General features: G+C 49.2%; 1 protein-coding gene across 2 annotated transcripts in view; it reads left to right on the top strand.

Annotated features, from left to right (window-relative positions):
* Window positions 1–19,554, top strand: part of Capzb (capping actin protein of muscle Z-line subunit beta) — a 104,506-nt gene that overhangs the window by 1,034 nt on the left and 83,918 nt on the right. The window lies entirely within an intron of this gene.

Below are 19,554 nucleotides of genomic sequence, written 5' to 3'. Positions count from 1 at the left end.
CGTCTTGCGGGGCGCCCTGGCTGAGTGGGGAGCCGAACGCTGGCGGTGAGTAAGCCAACTGGACAGGGATGAGCGCACAATCGTTCTTGTGAGGCCGCAGCTCTGGGGCTGGGGGCCACCAAGCTCAGAGCCCAACAGAGGGCCGGGACAAGATGCACCCTAGCAGGCGCAGCCTCCCTTTCCCCCTGAACTGTCAGCTTGTAAGGGTTGGAACTGCTGATTATGGAGGTGCCTCGGATCAGGTGAGTGAGCAGGCTGAGATTCCTGGTTGAACTCTGTGCTGTTTGTTTTGGTAATGAAGGCAGGCGCACTATGCCAGCAACTTATTTGAGGAGTGTCTCCCCCCAAAACCCTGCCCCCCCCAATCCATTTGGACACCTTCCTTAGGGCATGCCTAACGCCTAGATGGAAGGACCTCACATGGTCAAGGAAGCTTGTAAAGTAGACAGAGTTAAGGCATCCTCCAGAGATATTTGGGAGTGGACTTTGAGGAGTCCTGTTCCTTGTTTAATCAAGGGTGTATAAGCTAGTTAGGGTGCCTAATTCTGGTTGGCTAATAAACTTTCTGTATATTGATTAAGAACGTGGGCAAGACGTTTTCATATTATTGCTCTTGGCTGAAAGCTGTCCTGGGCCGTCTAGACCCGGACTTGTCCAGGACAGTTTTGGGTGAGACTGGAAAGTAGAGTGAAGTTTTCTGTGTGTGCTCTGGGGGCCAAAGCCCGAGATGTCCTCTAGGCTTCTGCTGTCTCCATCAGACAGGTGGAGAAAGGCTGCCACATCCCTCCCAGCGTATTCAGAGCGTTGCTCAGTCTGCGTACAGACCACTCTTGGCCTGTGGAAGCACGCCTGGCAGGCTCCAGGCAGTCTTCTTCCTTGTGTGCTCTTGTATGTCTGATATGATGGCCCTGTTTAAGAAACATAATGATGGGATACTCAGACATGGCAAGGGAGGGGCAGGTACTTATCTCTGCAGACCAAGTGTGAATTTTCCTAGTAGGAAATGTCAAAGTGAGGAGTATGGCTTGCGTAGTCCTGATCCCGAGCTTTCTGGGGACTGGGATTTTGGTCTTGTGTTTGCTGTCTCTGTCTATCTGAGTCCCAGAACAGTACCTAAGACCGAAAGATCCGGCTTGGGAGGGTGGCACCTGTAGTCTCAGCCGTTTAGACGTCCAAGGCCAGCTTGGGTGACAGTGAAAATGAGACCGTGTTTCAAACAAGAAATGATGGCTCATAGTGTTCCGGCACGTGGCTCTGAGCTTTAGCCACTTGGAGTTTTACTCATTCACTCCCTAACTTGTTCTTCACATCCCCCAGACTCCTAAGTAATTTCTGACTGCCTATTGTCAAATCTATACCATGCTTGAATGATCTGGTGCCCTGGTGTGGGTAGTTGGATCAAGCCATTTGGCAGAATGGGGCTTCATTGTAGGTAATGAGGGAAGACCACTGGGGTTTTGTTTTCAGTGGGGTGGTGGCAGAGCAAACAGCCAGCTCCAGTTTCCTACTGAAGCTTGAGATTTGAAAATGCATCTGATTTTGGGGTGGAGGCCATGGTTTTTCTTGGAGTCAGGTTCACCATCCCTGTTAAGAATGCTTAGGCTAATGGAGTTTATTTGCATTCCCTTAGCGAGCTGTCTTACCACTGCCCCTGAGTGCTTCACGGTTTCAGAGCACTTTGCCTGTCAGAGCTCTGGCTTCTAATTCAGGGGTTATTATTCTGAGAGCTAAGATGCTGTTGCTTGGTGGTGGAACTGTAGTAGTGAAAGGCCGGCGTGGCCCCTCAGGAGCTGCCAGTCCAGCTCAGAGGGCATTGCCGATAGGAGCTGGTTGGAGCGGCTCCCCTGTTAAAAGACGAATCCTGGAGTAGGCACTAATGTATCTTGGTGGTCTCCTCCTTTGAATAAGATACATAATTCAGATGCCAGAGAGATGGCTCAGTGGGTAAAGGTGATTGTGCCAGGTCTGAGGATGGGAGTTCAATTTCTGAAACTCCTATAGAGAAGGAGAGAGCTGGTTCCTCCAAGCCTTGCTCTATCCCCCCCCACTCACATTGTCCCTTCCCCCCAGTAATAAATAAATAAACAAACACAATACCTTAAAAATGCATAGTTCAACTCGGAGACCCTATGTGTGTTTTATAGCCCCAATCAAGTAAATGCAGCCAGTCTTTTTTGATGTTATAAAAGGTAGCTGGTGAGCCGGGCAGTGGTGGTGCACACTTTTAATTTCAGCACCCGGGAGGCAGAGGCAGGCGGATCTCTGAGTTCAAGGCCAACCTGGTCTACAGAGTGAGGACAGCTCGGGCTACATAGAGAAACCCTGTCCCAAAAAAAAAGAAAAGAAAAAGTAACTGGTGATTACCAGTTTAAGACTTGGAAACTATATACTGTTAGATCCTATGTAGGAGGAAGGAGGACAGATACGGTGGCATGGCAGGGCAAGGGAGGTGCTTATTGCTCAGCAGTTACAAGGCCCCTTGCTGGCTGAAACTACTGGGTACCATTGCCTTGGTGTGGATGGATCATGTGACTGCTGTGCGCTGCTTATGTGCCAGGAGGCAGCGGTGAGTGAGGCAGACGCGGATTTGGGCTTTCTGGTTTCCACCGTTGAGGGGCCCTGGACTGACAGATGCAGCTTGGAAAGCTGGGTATAGTGTCACACACTTCTAACTCCAGCTACTGAAGTTCAGGGCTGGCCTGGGCCACCTGTGAGAGAGCCACCTGTTCCCTCTTCCCTAACGTGCTCAATGTAACTGTGCGCACATGAGCCCGAGCTGTGGCGGAGATGGAAGGGAAGGTAGTGCTGCGGCTTGAGCTGGGCTCTGCTCTTCAGGCTTTTTCAAGTGGTGTTGGTCTCATGTCTGCCATGCAGCGCAGTGAAGTGTGTGTGTTTGCAGCCTGTTCCTGGGCATGGTGGACGTCCTCCATGGTCGCTGACCAGAATCTGGGCACAACAACTGTTCAGCCTGTTTTGCTCAAGGAGGATCTGAAATGAATGGTGTGGTAACAGGTCCCGTGTAAGACAGTGGGTTTAAGTATTGACCCGTAAGTCCTGCAGGGATAGGAACTTGGAGCAGATCCTCTGATTGAGGGTGGGGTATGGGAGCCTATAAGCGACCATGCACCTTCCCTGGCTTTGGGAGCAGCTGGTGCAATACCGTTTTAGGCATTCCCAGATTAATGATTGAGTGTAAGGAGATGGGGATATTGCTGGGGCTCCAGCCCTGTGCCATGCCCTCTGCCAGAAGCTGTTGATTTTGCCTTGCAAAAGCTTGGAAGGTTCAGCCTTGAATCACAGACAGCAGAGCATAAGAAGTCAGACATAGTGGTCATTCCTTTAATCCCCATGCTTGTGGGACAGAAGCAGGCAGAGCTCTATGAATTCAAGGCCTGCCTGATCTACATAGCAGGGCTCCAGGCTGGCTAGGGATACACAGAGAGACTGTCTCAAAAACCACCCCTCCCCTCAAACAGAGAGAAAGCGATTAGATTTAGATGTGTTGCCTGCATGGGTAGAGTCCCCTCTGAGAGAGGACAGGGGACAGAAAGCTTGTTTCAGCTCTTGTGCCCCAGGACCTTATCACTTGTACCTTGCACTGACTGCCTGGTGCTCTGGAAGTGTTTGATGGCGCCAAGTAAGCCGGAAGTGTGACCAGAGAGATGGCTGTCTCTGCTTTGCTGCCTTCAGCATGGGTGTACCTGGATGCAGTCCTGGTGGCCTCTCAGTGTGTGCCCTTGTCCTTTCTCCCCCAAGCTCTTTGATGTGCAGTTTGAGGGGAGCATTTCATAGGGACACCAGGAAAAGGAAATGGTTTAAATTTGTGTGTGTGTGTGTGTGTGTGTGTGTGTGTGTGTGTGTGTGTGTAGGTCAGAGGATAACCTTGGGGAGTTGGCTCTCAGGGTTCAGACTCAGTTTGGAGCCTGTCCTGGAAACTAGCTCTTGTAGATCAGACTGGCCTCGAACTCGCAGAGATCTGCCTGCCTCTGCCTCCCGAGTGCTGGGATTAAAGGTGTGAGCCACCACCACCTGGCTCAGACTCAGATCTTAAGGCTTGACGTCAGGTACCTTTACCATTGAGCCATTTTCCTGGCTCAAAAACGGCATTTTAATACACTTGCCACACACTTAAGTTGGAGCTATGGCTACTTTCTGACGTATTTTGTATAGCCAAGTATATGTGACACAAATGGAAGCCACAGTCCTTGTCATCTTATCCTGGAGAGAAGGCGAGGTGTGCCCAAGAAGTTTAGTACAGCTGAGAGGGAATGTATAGGAGAAGAAATCTAAAGGGCCACATGTGAGTTGTAGGTGTGCGTGCATTTGTGTGCGTGTGTGCGCGCGCGCGCGCGCGTGTGTGTGTGTGTGTGTGTGTGTGTGTGTGTGTGTGTGTTCCACTACCTCCTCCAGGAAGCTCTGTAGACACTCCAGTCCTAAGCCAGCTTGGGGGCTGGGCCTGGAGCCCAGGAAGACCTCGCCTAGCCAAAGAGGAAGGGGAGGCTTGGGTGTGGCACTATCAGCCTGTTATTCCCCTTACCAAGTCCAAGGTCAGTGTGTCGGCAGCCTCGTGGGCTTCAGGACCACTAGGTAGACAGCGCTAGTGTTTGTTGCCAGATATTCAAGTTGCTAAGCTCAGGAGTTTGCATTTGGTCTGGACAGCGTGGAGCCAGTGACATTTCTCACAGGGCAGGTGGAAATTTGAGTAGGCTGATGGAGCAGTGGTATTTTAGCACGAATTTGCGTAGAGAGATCCTGGAGATGGAGGAGGAAGGCAGAGGGGTGCATCGGTAGGCATCACTGGAGAGGTCCCAGGGTCTTGCCACTGTGGCTGTGGTCTGGAAGGAAGGAGAAAGGCACAGGGAGCTGGAGAGAGTTGCCATCTCGGGATAAGGGGTACACCTGCACCCCTCCCCTGAAATCGCTGTGTGATTCGTCATTAACACCAACTGCTTCTGACTTGTTTAAATCCTAGATGATGGTGTCCACTGAACGTTGATAGATGGTTGACAACTGAGTGGGCATTTCAGCCTGGTTAGCCCGATGAGCAGCCAGCCATCTTGGATCTGCTGGTGGCTCTTCTTTTTTAGCCGAGTATGTACTCTAGGTTCTAAGCACAAAAAAGTGCCCGAGACCCTCATCTACTAAGGGATTCTACAGTGTGGGATACTGCAGAGTGGATGTAAGAGCAACAAGAGCTGCTTCAGTTGGCTGTTTTAATATTCCGTCCAGTGCTACGACACAGGCCATGCTACCATCATGATACAGATGAGGAAACCAAGGCCTTCCTATGCTGTCCTGGTTCCAGGCCCAGCTGCCCCTAGCCTGCCTGCCTGCCTGCCTGCCATCCATCCTTCCACCCTCTCTCCTTCCCTCCCTACTTCCTTCTTTCTTCATTCCTTCTTCCTTCCCTTCTCTCCAGCCCTATTTATTATTTTTTTCGAGACAGGGTTTCTCTGTGTAACAGCCCTAGCTGTCCTGGAACTCACTCTGTAGACCAAGCTGGTCCAGATCTCACAGAGATCCTCCTTCTTCTTCTGCCTCCCAAATGCTGGGATTAAATGTGTGCGCCACCACTCCCTGGCTTAAGGTTTATTATTTTATGTATGAGAGTGTTCAGAAGAGAGTGTCAGGAGTTTTGGTGGTTTTGAGCCACAGTGTGTGCCAGGAACCAAAACTGCGTCTTCTGCAAGAAGTTCTTAACTGCTGAGCCATCTCTCCAGCTCCCTTCTAGCCCTTTTCATCATGTCATTCATTCTGTGGACATCTGCTATTTACCATGAGATAAACCTACTAGGTTCATCCACCAGAGTCTTCTACTTCAATGGGGGAGGCTGGAGAAGTGGCATGTCTGAGATTCTGGGTGAACTAGAGATAAGCACAGAATTGGGGTGACGCCCGCCACTCTGACCTAGGCGGGCCTCCTTGCCTTTATTTATTGTGCTTCCTCCTGCGTCCACATTGATTCTGCGGTCTCTGACTTCCCTGTGGTCGATTTCAGTCCTCTAATCCTGTTTTGGTCCAAAGCAGTGGCCAAAGCCTGAGCGGTTGCCATTCCTGGCCTTGCCTGAGTGTCTATGGAAAGTGTAGGCAGTGCCTGGCATGGTTGGAGGATGAGAGGCGTGTTGGCTACTGTTATGTGGTTATTTTTATTAACATGGGTAGTTGATGGCTGGCTGTTCATGTAACCTACCAGCTGGCCTGGGAGGCATGCACTAGAGACTGCTTGCTATATTGGAGTCCTTAGCCCAAAGCCTGCAGGCTCAGGGACCAGCGCAGTTAAACCCCAGCGTGCTGAGAACTCCAGTCCTGTGCTTCTGGCCTCAGAGTTCTTCTTACCACGCTGCGGGTCGATGGCGGCTGTTCCCCCTGGCCTCGACTCTGAACTTCTGCTTAAACTGCTCCTTGAAGCTTCCTCTTCTTGTGCTGAACTCATCAGGCAGAACCATTATCTGACTGGCCACTATTATAGTGGTCTTACATATAAAAAAAATTAGGAGATTATGTTTACCAGAGGAACCATCTTTACCTTCAAATACAGCCTTGTGGCTAGGCTCTCAGCAGGCACCCTCAGGGACCACAGTGCTTATGTAGCTGGACCTCGGCTAAAGTGTTATTGTAGTGTGAGAGTGTGCTCAAGTTGTGGAAGATAACCTTTGCCTGTACCGGCCCCCCGGTGCAGATGGATCTTACCCAGTTTCCAGTTAGCACTAAGCTAGGTTTCCTGGCATTTGTGAATGGCGGATGGAGAGTTCAGGTCCATCTGGCTTGTGTTGTGCCGTGGCTCAGGGTTTTTCTGCTCGAGGCTTTGACTTCGCTAGGCTTTCTCTGATTTTACATGTGCAGGCTCCTATGTTGTAGTTGGTATTCAAAGACCCAGGGAGAGCATGTGTGCTCCCAGCCTTTGGTGCAGAGTTTGACCCTATCAGTTCAGCCTCTGAGGGAGCCACTCTAGAATTTCTCCCTGTGCCACATGGGTTTGTTTTTATAGGTCCTCTGCACCTCTTTTAACTGCCTGGTGACCTCATGTAGGTTCAGGGTACAGGTTGCTATGGAGACAAAATGCCTTTGAGCTCCTGATCTTCCTGCCTCCACTTCCCAAGTACTAGGATTAAAGGATGTGTGCCATCACACCAGCTTCTGTTGGGGAGTGTGTGTGTGTGTGTGTGTGTGTGTGTGTATATGTATGTGTGTGTTTGTTTGTATAGATTAAAGACAACCCCTTCCACCTTTCCATGAATTCCAGGGATTCAAGGATTGAACTCAGTTCCCAGGGCTTGTGCCGAAAGCACCTTTGCATGCTGAAGCGTCTCTCTGGCCATTCACTGAGGAGGATCTCTGCTGTGAGCCTTCTCAGCGTGTAGCCTGCAGAAAGCCCCTATGGTGCCGTCTCACTCAGGCCCCAGCACTTTCCTGTGCGTGTTGTGTCTGTGGTTGTTTCTGGCTGTCCTGTGATGGAGGGGACAGCTTTGGGCTCGAGTTGTGCACTGATGGTCCTGGGATTGGTGGTTGTCGGGAAACTGCATGGTTGATTGTGTACCTACTCCTGGAGCTCCCATTAGCCACAAGTGTCCCTTTCCTGTTGCTAGGGGGTGCCCACAATCTTGATCTCTAATTGTGTCAACCCCAACCCTAGATCCATTTCCTCCTGTTGCAGATAAAGAAAGCAAAGCTCAGAGAGAGAAAGTGGTAACTGTGGTAACTGACTCAGGGGCCCCAGCAAGGCACTGGTAATTACCATAGGCTCCAGGCCCATTCCTCTCAAAAGCTCCTTCCAGTTGAATTCTGTGGGTTAGTTATTTTATAGATGAGAAAACTGAAGCCAAATGGTCCCTGTGTAGTTCAACCACAGTGGCTGAGAGAGTTTGGGCATAGTGTAGAAGGTAGAAGTTTATATTTTGGGTCAGGTTGTTGAATTTAAAAGCTCTTGGGCCGGAGGTTTGGCATGGTTTTAGAAAGACTACTGCTAGCCTGGAAGCATTGACAGCATGGACTTTAGCCTCTGCCAGCAGGACCTGTGTCTCAGCAGCAGGACAGGTCTTTCTGCAGGAATACCAGCACCCTGGGCTTCTTGGAGTGGCAAGAAGGCCAGCAGCAGGTTGACAATTCATGGCAGTCCCTGCTGGGAGTTGTGCTGGTTGTGTTGGTTGGTAAGTGCTGCAGGGTTCCATTATCTATCACACCCCAAGCCTTGGGCACTTGGTGTTATAGGTGGCTTTGGTTACACCCAGTTGGGTATTCTTACTCTGCCTGCTCAGTTTGTTTATTTTCCTTGGGAGAGAAATGGTACCCTTGCTTGGTTGCGAGTGAGTACTTCAGCAGTGTTCCATTGTCCCTGTCATGTGGTGTGGCTCCATCGGTGGTTTTTTTTTTTTTTTTAGATTTATTTATTTATTATGTATATAACATTCTGCCTCCATGTATGCCTGCACGCCAGAGGAGAGTGCCAGATCTCAGTACAGATAGTTGTGAGCCACCATGTGGTTGCTGGGAATTGAACTCAGGACCTCTGGAAGAGCAGCCAGTGCTCTTAACCTCTGAGCCATCTCTCCAGCCCTCCATAGGTGTTTGTTGAATGACTGAATTGTCTATTTGCCATTTATGTAGTGAACAGCTTCCCTATTTGAGGGTGAACCATGTGAGACTGCCATTTTTGGGTAGGAAAAATTAGTACCAGTTTTTGTAACATGAGGGCCTGCTCTTGGGGTTACTGTCCTGCCCAGTTCCCACAGCCAGCAAGTCTCAAAGAAAATCACACAGAGAGTCTGCATTAAACAACTGATTGGCCCATTAGCTCAGGCTTCTTATTAACTCTTACAACTTATATTAACGCATTATTCTTATCTATGTTAGCCACGTGGCTCGGTACCTTTCTCAGTGGGGCAGGTCACATTTTGCTTCTTCTGTGGTCTGGGCAGGACTGGGAAGGAATGGGCTTCCTCCTTCCCAGCATTCTCCTGTTCTCATCACCCTGCCTCTACTTCCTGTCTGGCTGTCCCACCTATACTTCCTGCCTGGCCAATCAGCGTTTATTTAAAACATGATTGACAGAATACAGACAATTCTCCCACACCAAGTTTTTGTCATAATATGTGTTATATCCTAATACAGAGAGAATACATGGGCAAGAGAGCAGGGCGATTTGAGTGGGAGACCCAGCAGTGTGTAGTGTTCCTTGGATCTGTGCCTTCTCTTAAACCTGCTTTCAGAAGGCCAAACCAGCCATCAGAGTCAAGAGCTTGACAGAAATGGAGGGGCTGAACAGATCTGTCCCTGAGGTCAGGTCAGCTCACTCTTGATACCAGACTCACCAGTGATCCTGATAAAGCCAGTGGGTGCTGAGCAGTTGGCCTGAAGTTACAGGAGAATTCGAGCATCTGTTCATGGAGTCTGGAACTGATGCAAGCCATCTTGATTACTGAGTCCAAGAATGTGAGGGCATGTGCTGGAGGCAGAGAGCTAGGGATGAGGTCCTTGTCTCTGCCTTGTCTCTAAAATGGTAAGAATAAAACGAGCTATTCTCGCTGGTGTGATAGTGCATGCCTTTGATCTCAGTACTTCGGAGACAGATGCAAGAGGATCTCTGAATTCCAGGCCAACCTGGGCTACATAATGAGACTGACTTAAAAACAAACAAACAAACAAGCAAACCAAACAGCACTAATAAAAAACCTCTCCCAAGCCTGGCGGTGGTGGCGCACACCTTTAATCCCAGCACTCAGGAGGCAGAGGCAGGCGGATCTCTGTGAGTTCGAGGCCAGCCTGGTCTACAAGAGCTAGTTCCAGGACAGGCTCCAAAACCACAGAGAAACCCTGTCTCGAAAAACCAAAAAAAAAAAAAACAAAAAAAACCTCCCCCAAAACCCAACAACAAAAAAGCAGCAATTTCTGTTTGGGTCTGTAGCTCAGTGGTAGCGGGCTTGTCTAGGGTAAGTGCTCTGGGCTCAGACCCCAGCACTGCAGGAAGAGGGGAAAACTACTTCCAGTGGGTTTGTGAGGATTAAAGTCAACGCAGAGCCAGACATAGTCTGTTAACTGCACTGCATGCTGGGAAGAGCTCCATGCTATGAACACCCATAGGCTTAATGCAACTCTTAGGAAGCAGGCTGCAAACCTCACCAGCCCTGAGCACCTCCTATCATGCAGCTGTGCTCCAGGAATGAACTATCTGAAATGGGGCTTTTGTTCCAGGTGATAATACAAGCCACTCTGAGTGTCCGCTATCCCTGATACCTGGAGACTTTGAAGGGGCCAAGGCATGATGCTTATCATCGCTCCTTGTCCATACTGTATTTATTTTTCAGTCCATTTTTTTCTCTTCTGCTTTTTTTTTTTTTTTTTTTTTTTGTATTTTTCGAGACAGGGTCTTGTCCTGGAACTAGCTCGTGTAGACCAGACTGGCCTCGAACTCACAGAGATCCACCTGCCTCTGCCTCCCGAGTGCTGGGATTAAAGGCATGCGCCACCACCGCCCGGCTTTTTTTTCTCTTCTGAAGGTGGCAAGTCACTCTTGGCTTCTTCTCACTGATGCTGCGTTTGTGAAGATTGCCACGGACTCACCAGACTTAACTGCCTCAGGAGCTTACTATTTTGTTTGAGGATATATGCCTGATATTTTATTTTGTTTTTTCAGACAGCTTTACTATGTAGCTCTGGAACTTGTTGTGTAGACTAGGCTGGCCTCGAATTCTAGAGATTTCACCAGGGATTAAAGGCATGCCCCCACCACTCCATGTGTCTGATTTAAAAAAAAAAAAAGTTTTATTTTTACACCTCTGTGTGTGCTTGCCATGTATGTCTTGGAGCCAAAAGAAGGCATCCGATTTCATGGAGTTGGAGTTATAGGTGGTTGTGAGCCACCTGACATGGGTACTGGGAACTGAACTCGGGGCCTCTGAGTTAGTCACTCTGCCGAGGGGAGCTGTGTTTCCACCCCCACATGTGTTTGATATTAAAGCAGGTAGTGCTGGGACTCAGGTATGTAAGAAGGAAGCTGATAAAGGGAAATGAGATGAGGAATGGAGGGAGCTTCATATCAGTGTTGGGGAACCCCCTCCACATCTGCATCCTCTGAGACTGCTGTGGACCAGTGCACCGCCTCATTCCCAAGCCCAGCTTCCCCACCCATAGGTGAGAGCAGAGGATTAACTAAGAGTAATTGTTTACAGCGCTGTCTCAGGCTTCATGTGCGGGCACTTGAAATAGGCCTGTGTGTGTCTGCAGCAAGTTGGTCATTCGTCACGCAGATTGTCACATTGGGCTGGTTCTAAGAATCCCTGGACTAAGAAATCGTGTAAATCTCCAGGGCAGGTTAAGGCAGGGAGTGCCCTGCAGTCAGGCGCCAGCATTTGCTCCTGGGCCTCTTTCTTCCCCCAATGTTGCAAGGGGAGCACCGGGCGGGCGAGCCTGTGCGTCATGACCACACCTCTGTTTGCAGATATGGAAATGCAGATATGAAGATGCCTTGTATAAGATTAAATGGCTAGTACAAGAGCAGAGGCATCCTTAACGTAAAATGTTTGTACATATATGCTTTATATAATGTTTAGGTCCGTAAGCTTATCTACTTGGGCATTTTTCGTGGTGAAAACATTCAAATCCCCTCTCTCCCGCTCCCCAGGATTTCTCTGTGTAGCTTTGGTTGTCCTGGAACGCACCAGACTGACCTCAAGATACTACCTGCCTCCGCTTGAGTGCTGGGATTAAAGGCATGCGCCACCACACCCGGTTCAAAATTCCTCTAGTTTTGTTTTGCTTTGTTGTTCTTGAGACAGGGACTTGGCAGAGTCTTAGGTAGACCAAGCTGATCTCAGAATTCCTTGTAGTCAAAGATGATTGTAAATTTCTGAACTGCTTCCACTTGGAATCACAGGTGCACACTACCATGCCTGGTTTTATGTGGTGCTGGAATTCAACACAGGGCTACCAACTGAGCCACATCCCCAACCCCAGAAGAAATAGTTCTTGAAATCATAGATAATAGGTTGCTAGGCACCCAGGAGGGGTCCTCCCACTATGTTACTAATTGGTAGAATGTAGACATAGAACCAGGGTTGAATCTTCAGATCCTGCATCATTTCCGTTAAGCTTTATTTTGTAAAAAATTTTTTTTTTTTTTTTTTTTGGTTTTTCGAGACAGGGTTTCTCTGTGGCTTTGGAGCCTGTCCTGGAACTAGCTCTGTAGACCAGGCTGGTCTCGAACTCACAGAGATCCGCCTGCCTCTGCCTCCCGAGTGCTGGGATTAAAGGCATGCGCCACCATCACCCGGCAATTTGTAAAAATTTTGAGATGGTCTTATGTAGTTCAGACTGGCTTTGAATTTGATCTGTATCCAGGGATGGCCTTGGCTTCCTGCTCTTCCTCCTCCACCCAATTGTTGGGATTACAGGCATGTGTCACCATACCCATCTTGATATGGTGAACTGGATGCTTTGTGGGACTTGGGTCTTATTCTAGCACCACTAAGGAAAGGGATGGGGGAGGAGAGACTGAGATTTCCGATCCTCAAGTGACGGACGGGCTGTATGCTGGGACAGACGTGAGCGAGTCAGCCCTTAGAGTTTTGTATGCAATGCCCCACTGAGTTCCCAGAAGGCTCCTGTGCTCAAGATCCTTAGTTCATAAGATCTTCCACTCGGAGTGGTGTAATGTTTATAAATTGCTAATATTGGCAGAGGCAGGACTTGAAGCAGGTACTGTTAACTCTGCTCTCAAATCCTTTGCCTACAACCTCTGTGGAGTCTTAGCATTCAGCTGGTCTTACACAGTATGGAGTTTGTCCAGGGACCCAGTCAAAGAAGAAATCCAACAAACCCAGGTCTCTTTGACCTATGACTCCTGATTTTTACTTGGGAAGTGTGGATTACAGAATTGGGGTGCTGGAGAGAGTGGGGGAGGGGTTGCCTAGCGGGGTGTGTGTGTGTGTGTGTGTGTGTAATGTCTATTATGTAGACTTATGTGGCCGCCAAAGGATAGGCTGTGAAGACCACATAGCAAGCAGTATGTTCATGGCAGTCCTGGCAAAGGCAAAATAATCAGTGTTCTGTCCAAGGGGTCCTGTGGTTAATAGAAGTTTGTAGGTTCCTTCCTATACATCTGTCTTTCTGTCTATCTGTCTGTCTGTATCCCGCCTGCCCCCTGTTCTCCTCTCTGAGGAAGTCCCCAGGAGTGAAACTGTTGGGCCAAAAGGATAAGCACTTTTCTCCCATGTTCTTTCTGGTCATGTAGTGAGCGAGTGTTTGCCTAGTGGCCTCAGCCTGGCTGCTGGCCTCTGGGGCCCTGGGAGCTGACCTGCTCCTGTCTGCCTAGAGCAAGCTTAACTTCCTCCATCTGCCTGTCTGCAAGTTGAGATGGCTCCTTTATGCAGGGTTAGCTGTCATTGTTTCCTGTCCAGCTCCCTGCCCGAGCTGCTGCTTGCTGACTTTCCTTAAAAGTAGTTTCCTTTTTTTGGTGGGTGTTGGGGCTTTAACCCAGGGCCCTCTCTCTTACTAAGCATGTGCTCTGCCACTGAGCTGTGCCCTCCAGCCCTGGTCACAGTCTTTAGTTGTTTCTGAGACTTTCTCTGTATGGTCCTGGCTGTCCTGGAACTTGCTCTCTAGACCAGGCTGGCCTTGAACTTAGAGATCAACCTGCCTCCACCTCCCAAGTGCAGGCTGGGATTAAAGTCAAGCACCACCACCACCCGGCTTGGTCACAGCCTTTTCATCATCTGCTTAGTATGTAACTCTTTGTGGTGATTTCAGCAAAATGTCTCCTGTGTCTGCTACCCCCTTTTCATGGCTGTTTGGGGAGCATTAGGAGGTGTGGCTTTCTAGAGGAAGTCTGTCAGTGGAAGTGAGTTTTGAGGTTTTAGATACACTCCCCACAGTTAGCTCTGTCTCCTGCTTATAGTTCCAGATGTGCACTCTCAGCTGCTGCTCGAGCTGCCAGCTACCTGCTATCTCTTACCTCTGCTTGGCCGTCATAGACACTAACCGGGAACCAGAAGCCCAAATAAACCCTTCCTTTTATAAGTTGCCTTGGTTGTGGTGTTTTATCACAGCAATAGAAAAGTGACTGAGATACTCTGAGTATTTTTTGTTTAAGGGCCTTAGTGTGTGATGTGGATGAATTCATATTGGACACATAGTCAGTGTAACATCATGGCCTTTGTGTGCTTAGGGGCTAAAGCATTAAAAATGGGCTATTCAGCAAAGCATGCACAGGTATGAAAATGCACCACAGGAGGCTACTGAAGGAACCATTTGTTTACGGGGAGCTACAGCGGGGACACAGAGCATCATGCATTCATTTTCCAGCTTGTACTTGTGAATTACCTTGAGCATCAAGTACAGTCTGCCTTCTTGTCAACAAGTCCAACAAGCAGTGCACACAAATATTTCTGAAGAAAATTGTGTCCCTATTGAATGTTCATCTATATAAACATGCTTTAATCACTTCCTAAATAATATAACAACCATGTGCAAGTAATTTCTGTTATATTAAGTACTATAACAATCTAGAGTTGAGGCCGGGCGGTGGTGGCCACACGCCTTTAATCCCAGCACTCGGGAGGCAGAGGCAGGCGAATCTCTGGGAGTTCGAGGCCAGCCTGGTCTACAAGAGCTAGTTCCAGGACAGGCTCCAAAGCCACAGAGAAACCCTGTCTCGAAAAACCAAAAAAAAAAAAAAAAAAAAAAAAAAACTAGAGTTGATATAAACTGTATAGGAGGGGGCCAGGTGTGGTACACAGCTGTAATCCCAGCACTCAGGAGGAAGAGGCAGGAGGATTTGAGTTCAAGGCCAGCCCTAGCAGTACATCAAGTTCAAATCTAGACTGACCTGCACGAGACTCTGTCTCAAAAAACAAAATCTTACAAAAAGCAGAACCAGGGGGCTCAGTGATTAAGATCACTTACTGCTTTATCAGAGGGAACTGGACAAGAGTTCAGATCAGATCCATATTGGGTGGTTCACAAATGCCTCTAAGTTCAGTTCTCAAGGATTCAACACCCCCTTCTGGCCTCCATGGGTACTGGAGAGCACATGCATGGACAGACAGACAGACATATACAAATAATAAATGAATCTTAAAAAGACAAGCGAGGGTGGATATACTGCTCATGGTCTATGGAGCACCTGGGCTGTGGTCCTTGTGGGGTGTGGCGTGTGGGCTCTGTATTTGTTACTTTGCTGAGATAAAATACTGTGAACAAAAGCAACTTCAGAGGTCTAGGGGTCTACAGTGTCAGGGAAGACAAGGCATGGTGGCAGGAGCAGAGAGCTGTCAGAACCTCTCTTTATCCATACAGGAAGCAGAATGTGTGAACAGCCAATCAGGAGAGGCTGTAAACTGACTAAGCCTGCCCTGCAGTGACGTACTTCCTCCAGCAAGTGTGCATGTCCTAAAAAATAAAATGTTCCACAACCTCCCCAGACAGCGTCACCAGCTGCTGGGGACCAAGTGTTCCATACATGCAGGAAGGGAGGGTGTATTGCTAATTCAGATCACCACAGGTGGAGAAGTGGGTGGTTCAGAAACCAAACCCTCTTGGATACCAGAGGACCAACTGTACTGATTTGGGAGTTAAAATTAAGTTTTAAGGCAACTGTGGTGGTGCCTGCCTTTAAAACTGGCACCTGGTAGGTGAAGCCGCAGGGTATTAGCTCTCAGGGTCATCCTTGGCTACAGACTGATTGTGAGAGTAGCCCAGGCTGGGAGAGCCCCAGCCTGGAGAAAAGCAAACAGCGCTGGCTGTGGTAGCAGCACCTGTGATCCTGGCACTTAGGGAACAGAGAAGCATTGCAAATTCCACATAGCCAGACCCTGTCTGTAAATAAATGGTCAAAATGTTACCATGTTCTCCAGATTGGAAAGAGCCTGCTGGTAGCATGTGTCCAGAAGCCTGGCTTCTGCGCTCCAGGCAGAGGTACTTAACAGTGGTGGTTGTAAAAATAGAATTGGAAACCAGGCGTGATACCGCATGCTTTTCTAATCCCAGCTTTCGGAGGCAATAGGCACGAAGTTGAGACCAGCCTGGGCTATACAGCAAGACCCTGCCTCAAATGCAAGAAGATTTAGATAACATTTTTCTATGCATTTTGTTTCGTTTAAAGATTTTTTTAATACGTATTTATTTTGTGTGGGCTGGAGCACAGCGTGCATGTAGAGGTCAGAGGGCAACTTGCAGGAATCCGTTTTCTCCCTCCACCATATTGTGTCGTGACTGGTCCGCTTGCCAGCAAGTGCCTTTACCTGCTGAGCTATCTCATTGCTCATTGTTTTGTTTATATTTTTTTTGTTTGTTTGTTTGTTTTGTTTTGGTTTGGTTTGGTTTTTCGAGACAGGGTTTCTCTGTAGCTTTGGTGCCTGTCCTGGAACTAGCTCTTGTAGACCAGGCTGGCCTCGAACTCCCAGAGATCCGCCAGTCTCTGCCTCCCGAGTGCTGGGATTAAAGGCGTGCGCCACCACCGCCCGGCTATATTTTGTTTTTAAGTTAATTTAATGTTCATTGGTGTTTTTCCTGCATATATGTCTGTATGAGTAGCTCGTGGCACTGGAGGTACAGGCAACTGTGAGCTTCTGTGTGGGTGCTGGGATTTGAACCCAGGTCCTCTGGAGGAGTAGCTGGTGCTCTTAACTGCTGAGCCATCTCTCCAGCCTTGTCTTGTTTGTTTTAAAGGATATTTGTTTTTTAGCTGTAGGATTTATTTTTGTTTATCCTATGTGTATGTCTGGGATCTGAGTGTGCACCACAACCATACAGAAGAGGGCATTGGGTCCCTGCTAGGCAGCAAGTGCCCTGAACCAGTGAGCCATTGCTCCAGCCCAGTAGTTTTGAGACAGTTTGGCTTATGAAGCTCAAGCTGTCCTGGAATTCTCTGTCTTGTCTCTTGATGTGGCAGAGTGGGCTAGGTGGATTCCCAGTGCTCTGTTGTCCCCTTCCCCCATGGATTCAGGCTCCATCCCAGCATCAAATGTGGATGTACAAACAGATGTGGGGATTGTAATGAAGTATTGTGAGAACCCAAATTGTGCTTTAAACCAAAACTGGCCTGGCGATTTGGTGATTTGGATGCTCTGAACTAGGAGGTTTGAGAACTTGTGGTCTCACTGTATGGGAGGTCAAGAAAGCGTGTAGCGGGATAGAGAGGCGCTGTGTCACCTGCCACCGAGGCAAGGAGGCGTGGCTCACCATAGCCCTTGAGGCTGCAGTTGGGCATCTGGGACTCAGACATGGTTCCACGGGCTTAGCTGATGGTGCTTGGAGTTTGGGATCTGGGCATGTATAAGATAAGCTAGGGAGGAGGGACAGAACACACCTGTGTCCACTGCTGCCCGGGACTCCCTCGCTGGACTGCTCAATCCCTCTGTGGCTTCTCTTTTTTTTTTTTTTTGTTTTGATTCAGCCTGCTGCTGGAGCAAATTCAGTGTGGTGGGGGACGTGTTTTTCTGCTTGGTCAGCCGCCAGCACAATGCTTGCTGGATTTGTGTTTCCCTAAAGCAGACACATCCTAAAGTGCCCAGTGTGATGCCCAGGTAGATGGACATGTGCAGAACAGTGAGGATCAAGCCTCAGTCATTTGACATACTTGCTGGGAACCTTCCTCAGACCCTGTGCCTGTCCAGATAGTAGAGCTCAGAAATGCCGTGGGGTAACTAGGGCATCGTGGCAGGAGCCTAAAGTCCACGTGCTGTGCGAGTAACGTTGAACCATACCCTCCTCTCCCCACACCTCAGTCTGCATCTTGGGTGTAAGAGCCCTGGGATCCCTCCAGGCTCAAGAGTTGCAGGATGTGGGTGATCACCCTATTTCTTTGGAGGGCATCCTGGTGGTGAGGGTGTGCAAAACACTGACCTGTACATGAAGGAAGGAAGAACTTTGTGTCTTTGTGTGCACTTTCTCTTATATGGGTCTCAATGCTCCCTACCTAGCCAGCAGGCGCTGGAGTGCAGAGTAAAGAGGGTTTGTAGTCAGGGAGCATCTTGACTCCATCTCTTTACCCCTTCCTTCTTCCCATTGTGGACTGCTGTTGGAGGTGGGCAGGAGCACAGATCTATCTGCATGTCTCTTGTTTCCCCCACCCCCATCCCCAGGTCTGAATTGTGTTATTGGTGTTCCCTCTGACCCAGCAACAAGGCTGTCCTTGGATGTGTGGCCCTTGGCTCTCAAGCCATGCTGCCTGTGTTTAAATCCTGCCCCTTCGTTTGAGCTGTGTGTCTTTGGACTTAGCACCCTGGATTGCTTCTTCCCCATTAAGGCTAGCCAGACGAGATGAAGCAGGGAAATGCCTGTGCTTAAAGCTAGCATGCCTTCAACCCATGTAGGTTTTTATCCGTAATGAGGGAGTGTGGGTCGCATAGCAGCACCAGGACACAGCAAGTGCTCAGTAAGCGGTGGCTGCTCTTCTCTACTGCAGTTCCAGGACTGGGGTGCTGGACTCCAGGGGGAGAGCAAATAGCTGTTTGCTTTGTTTTCCCTACATTTGAGATTTCTCTGTGTAGTCGCGGCTGCCCTGGAGCTCTCTCTGTAGGCCCGACTGGCCTCAAACTCAGAGATCCACCTGCCTCTGCCTCCTGAGTGCTGGGATTAAAGGCGTGCGCCACCATTGCCCGGCTTGCTTTCTTGTCTTAAGTGGTTCTTTTGGTTTAGGATTTAGGGATGATGCGCAGGCAGGTGGCTGCCTGGGCGCTTTCTAAGCAGCTCGGTATCCACTGCAAACCTGATTCCACTGCAGTGCCCTCTTGGGGGCACTGCTCAGCACAAGCTGGGTGAGGCTGGGCTTCTGCCAGCAGCTCCAGGGAATGGCAGTGAGTGGGGAGGGAGAAGAACATTACTGAACTGTCAATATCTCTGACTGCCTGGCTGTCCCAGGGGGAGAGACCTGCCTTAAGGCTCCCATCTACTCAGAGAAGCTTGACTGCCACCTCTCCCTACTGGCAGGTGACATTGTGCAAGTTCAGTAACCTCTCAGAGCCTGTGAAAATATGCTTTCTCGTTTCCTGGCTATACCTGTGGATCCCGTGCTGAGCCAGAGCCCTCAGGAGTGAAGATGGGAGGCAAATGCTGCCTTCCCATGACACATCCTGGCAATGGGGTCCACAGCATCAGGGACCTCCCTGGTGAAATGTTCTTGGTCTTTTTGAGACAGGGTTTCTCTGTGTTAACAGTCCTGGCTGTCCTGGAACTCACTCTGTAGACCACGCTGACCCAACTCACTGAGATCCACCTGCCTCGCCTCTCTAGTGCTGGGATTAAAGGTGTGCGCCACCACCTGGCAGTTTTGTTTTTTTTTTAACTTTATGTGCTTTGGTGTTTTGCCTGCATATATGTATGTCTGTGTAAGGGAGTCAGAAATCCTGGAAATGGAGTCATATACAGATGTGAACTGCTTTGTGGGTGCTGGGAATTGAACCTGGGTCCCCTGAAAAAGCAGGCAGTGCGGCAGGCAGTGCTCTTAACTGCTGAGCCATCTCTCCATCCCTGCGCTGGTGAGGTTTTGAAGAGAACGTGAACCACCTGGTCTGGGTCCTCCTTTCCAGAAATGAGTAGCTGGTTCCTGTAGGTCAGTGAGGT

This window comes from Chionomys nivalis, chromosome 11 (assembly GCF_950005125.1).
Source record: "Chionomys nivalis chromosome 11, mChiNiv1.1, whole genome shotgun sequence".
Classification (NCBI taxonomy): Eukaryota; Metazoa; Chordata; class Mammalia; order Rodentia; family Cricetidae; genus Chionomys; species Chionomys nivalis.
Note: the sequence above shows the minus strand (reverse complement) of the source record. Positions and strands in the feature narration are given on the sequence as shown.